The sequence below is a fragment of the Nelumbo nucifera genome, chromosome 2, assembly GCF_055504915.1.
Source record: "Nelumbo nucifera cultivar China Antique chromosome 2, China Antique-T2T, whole genome shotgun sequence".
Taxonomy (NCBI): Eukaryota; Viridiplantae; Streptophyta; class Magnoliopsida; order Proteales; family Nelumbonaceae; genus Nelumbo; species Nelumbo nucifera.
In genome coordinates, this window is record NC_142650.1 from 19,456,232 (window position 1) to 19,461,194 (window position 4,963).

The 4,963-nt window shown below is 35.8% G+C and overlaps 1 pseudogene; it reads right to left on the reverse strand.

Moving 5' to 3' along the window:
* Nucleotides 1-1,117: 1,117 nt before the first annotated feature.
* On the reverse strand, nt 1,118-1,745 carry LOC148801973 (ripening-related protein grip22-like; annotated as a pseudogene).
* Nucleotides 1,746-4,963: the final 3,218 nt, after the last annotated feature.

The following is a 4,963-nucleotide window of genomic DNA, read 5'->3' on the forward strand; positions in this document are numbered from 1 at the left end:
AAGAATCTGGATCAAAATCTTTACAAAAAAAAGTTCCTATTAAAAATTAATTGTTCTCGATAATATTACATCCTCTAGCATGGTAGAAGCTTAACAAAGGGAGAGTGAAAATGAACTCTAACAAGCTAAGGAATATGTCAAAAAATTGAAAATTTTGGTTCACTAGTTCATTCTTATTAGGTCATGTTTGGGAATGTTTAAGTTAAAAATAAGTGCTTATTCAAATAAGTACTTATTTGCATTTGGCACCCAACTTTTTCAAGTGCTTATTTTTTAAAATAAGCACTTAATTTATATTGGGTGTTTGGTAGTCTTTTTCTCTAATAAGCATTTGTGACTATTTTGTCTTTCATTTTCTTTTAAAATTTCAAAATATACCCTTTAAAAACAATTTTAAGTACATATATGAAAGCATTTTTACAAAAGTGCTTTTGTAAAAGTATTTTCATAAAAGTGATGTCATAAAAGTACTTTCATAAAAGTGATTTCATAAAAGTACTTTTATAAAAGTACTTTCCTAAAAGTGCTTTCATAAAAGTGCATTCATAAAGGTGCTTTCGTAAAAGTGCTTTTGTAAAAAGTGCTCACAAAAATGTTTATAAAAGTACTTTTTGTAAAAGTGCTTTCATAAAAGTACTTTCTTAAAAGTGCTTTCATAAAAGTAATTTCTTAAAAGTGCTTTCATAAAAGTAATTTTATAAAAGTGCTTTCATAAAAGCACTTTTATAAAATTCAACTAGAGATAATTTTATAAGTGGTATTTTAAAATCAACTACGGATCATTTTAGAAGAAAAAATTGAATAAGTGTTTATTGTATAAACACTTAAAAAAAGCTAGAAATTTAGGCTTAAAAATAAGCTCTTATTTTTTTAAATAAGCACTTATTTTGAGCTTATTTATCAAAAACCATTAAGTGCTTAATGACCCAAATAAAAATTTATTTTAAATAAGCACTTATTTTTAAGCACTCCCCAACATACATGGACTTAGTCAATTTTAAGGACAATTAAATAAAGCAATCGAATTATTTAGACATTATTTAATTATTTCCCACCACTGAAGAGTCTGAAACAAGATAAAGGGGAGAGAACAGAGCTGACCATTAATAGTCTCATCTTAGACCAAAGACCAAGTTACATCCACCTCCCCAACATCTATGTCAAGTCCTAAAGCATTCCACACCGTATTCGAAGAGCCCTCTATGTAGTTATGGCACGAAGGCTGCTCGGCATGCTCCGAATCACACCCATACACTGAGTTAGACTCATCCACCACTTTGGTCGTCATACTCTCTTTCCGTTATTGGATGTTATGCGGATCATCCGCCCACACTGGTGGCAATCGGTGTACCATCCAGTGGATAGCGCCACCACACATTCGTTATCGGGATGGTATTCCACAACAAGTGCAATAGACAGAAGTACCCTACCTACACTTGCTCCCCGCCAGTAACCTCTGCCACTTCTTCCTTACTCACCAACAACAATTTCAGTGAAGGTGGAGACGGTGGAGCACCATTAGAGTGTGACGAGAAATAAATACCTGTCGGTCGCTCGACAAATGCTGCCTGGAGAGCAAATGCGCGTTCCACATCTAGGTTGTCATTGCACTTGCTGTTGATGTAGATTAGCTGACCTTCACAGTCATTCAAAGTTCAACATGAGCCTTCGCAGGAGGAGAGGGCGCTTATAAGAGCAGGAAGGAAGAGAAGAAGATAGAGAGAAGCCAACATTTTGGACGCCATGGCAACCAACAATGGAAAACAGCTTGGTTATTATTTTTTTTTTCAAAAGAACTCAGAAAGCTAGCATTGATCAAGGAACTTCATTAAAAGAGGGTCTTGGGCTGCTCTCATTTTCTACTACTATGTTATATTTACATGCATTATATGCTAGTTCATGAGCAGCCCTATTCATTCCTCAATTTACATGGTTTACACAAACTATATCAAAAAACGACAACAGATACAGAGTTTTCTGCTTTATAGGTTGGATGATCCAGTCATCTTCATCGTTCCTGTAGATGTTGTTGACTAAGCTTTCTGAGTAGAAAAGATGGATAGAGATTTTAAACTCAGATGTTGGGCATATTGTATGCCATATAGGAGGGCCCACCATTCAGCTTGGAGTGATTTGGATGCAGCAGCTCTTCTACTTCCTAAGAATATTGCAGCATCATCTGCTGAGAGAATTTCTGCTCCTGTTCCTGCCATTACAGATGTTGATTGATCGAACCATCAATGAATAGCCTGTATTTTGTTGATGAGTTTATATGAGAATGCATGAAACATGGGTGAGAGTTCTATATAATAACTGAGCACACTGGTAAGAAACGATGCATAGTTTCTATCAACTAGAGTGGATTCAAAATAGGTTTTTTATGCAAAGCTGCATTCCTCACATCCCAAATAAGTCTGAAGAGGACAAAGAACTTGGTAATGAAGGCAACTTGGATTCTATCCATTCAGAAATGAAGACATGTAGAGCTTTGTTCTGAATTTTATCTAGATTTATGCCCAGAGAAGTTGGTATTCAAACAACACGAGAATAAGCACATTCAAAGAAAACATGCTGCCATGTCTCTGTGGTTGTTTGACAACAAGGGACATTTCTTCCCTTCTTCATTTAGAAAGTGCAGTTTGTCATAAGTCTTGATGCCATTCCACCATGCCTTCCACATAAAAATTTAAAATCTCATAGGGACTTTGCACTTCCATATGAGACTCCAAAGGGCAAGATGCCTGTATTGCCATGAAAAAATCTGTCACCCATCTTTGCATCATACTCACCAGACTTGGAGTTTTTCCAGATGAGCTTGTCTGAAGAGAGATGATGCAAGATCAGAGTTTGCAAGATAAGCAATCTTCTATCTTCGGTGAATAAATATTCAATTTTCTGTTGCTCCCATGCACCAGAACTGGAAATGAGATCATTTACAATCAGGCCAATACATTGGGATTGGGCTTCTGGTCGAATTTTAGGAATCCCATTTGGAAATAGCGAAACTCACTGATCAAATATATAAATTGAGGATTCATCCTTGATTTGCCAAATGGTATTTTGCTTTAACTTTTCCCATAGTGCTAATGCTTGTTTCCACCAACTGGAATCAGACTGTCTTTTCTTTTATTGCTTCCCTTCATAAGCCATTTTCTCCAGAAAATAATCTTCAAATTTGTTTTGAAAATAGAGCTTGATTAAACTCTTTCATCTTTCTGAACCCTAAACCACCCATATTTTTTGGTTGACATAAGGTGTTCCAGGCTATGGTATGTACAGATCTGTTTTCCATCAATCCATCCCACCAGAAATTCCTATGGGTTTGTTCTAACCTTTTTAGAGTGGAGCATGAAAGGATAGATGAGCCCATGATGTAATTGGGCACAGCCTAAGGTGTGGATTTTATCATGGTGGTTCTTCCCGCTTGAGACAACAATTTTGCTTTCCATAAACCTAACCTTGTGTTTATTTTGTCCAATAATTCTGTTTGATTTCTTCTGTTTGCATTTCCTAGGGAAATCTGAACTCCCAAATATTTCTCCACTTGTTTTAGTTGTTTCATGTGAAGAATAGACAATAATTTTTATTTATTTATTTTTTGGTCTTCTATGAACCACAAGACTAAAGTGTACACCAGATTTCACTTTGTTTATTCTTTGGCCAAACATCTCCTCAAACTCCTTCAATACATTTAGTAGCTTTTGTACTTGGTTGATGTCCACTTTGCATATTAGAACACAATCATCAACAAAGAAAAGGTATGAAATTTGGGGTCCACCCCTACTAAGTTTTATCCCTTGAATTTTGTTATGTGATTCTTCTTTTGAAAGCAAAGACGAGAGGATCTGCATCCCTATAACGAATAGGTAAGGGGACAATGCGTCCCCTTGCCTTAGCCCATTCTTAAGAGAGAAAAACTCCTTTTGTGTCTCATTTATTTTGACTGAGAATCTTGGAGTTTCAATGCACCATTTGATCATCCCACACCACTTATCAGGAAACCCCATATCCTTTAGGAATTGGACAACAAAGTCTCTTCTCATTCTGTCATATGCATTTGACATATCAATTTTCAATAGGACCCATCCTTTTCATTTTTTCTGTTTTTTCATTTTATGAACAATTTCCTGAGCTAGAATCACATTGTCATCCTTTTATGAATGTCGCTTGGTTTGGAGCAATAAGTCTATCTAAATATTTTTGCATCCTTAGGACCAAACACTTGGACAAAATCTTGTAGATTACATTGCAGACAGTAGTTAGACTAAATTGACTTACTGCTTCTACAGATTTGTCGAATTTATCTCATGTGGGAATTGTGCCCACAATGACTTAACCACTTGTTCAACTTCCTTGTTTGTAAGGGGATACAAAATTTCTTGTGCTTCAACCTCAGTAAATTTTTCAAAGATTAAATTTTGGATTTTAGGGATCGGTGTAAACAGTATTACTAATATTCTTTGCCCGACTTTTAAAAGCTTATGTTGCTTCTTCTAATGACATCAAGTCCCCGTTTGAGGTTTTCATAAACTCTTAAGGCATTCCTTCTTCTATTAAAGTTGGTGACTTGATGGAAATATTTGGTGTTATGACCACCTTCTTTAAGCCGGGACTTCACTCTCCACAATTTTTCTTCTCTCATTAACCATTTTTCATATTCTCTCATCAACAATAATTTTCTCTGTTGGCAGTTTGGGTTCTCCTCCTCTTCTAATTTTGACAATTGAAGCTCTATTTCTCAAAGTTTGGAATCATTTTTTCCAAATATTAGAGAGTTCCAATCCTGTAGATCTTGGTGGTGGCCAACCGACGACTGGAGTCACTGGATGATCAAAAATTTCCACCAAGGAATTAAATGGCATTTAATATTTTCTGACTTTTTCATCAACTACGGCGACGTGATTCGCCAGCCGTTGACGTGAAAGACAAAGGGTAGCCAATAGCCACGTATGTATCCTCTTGC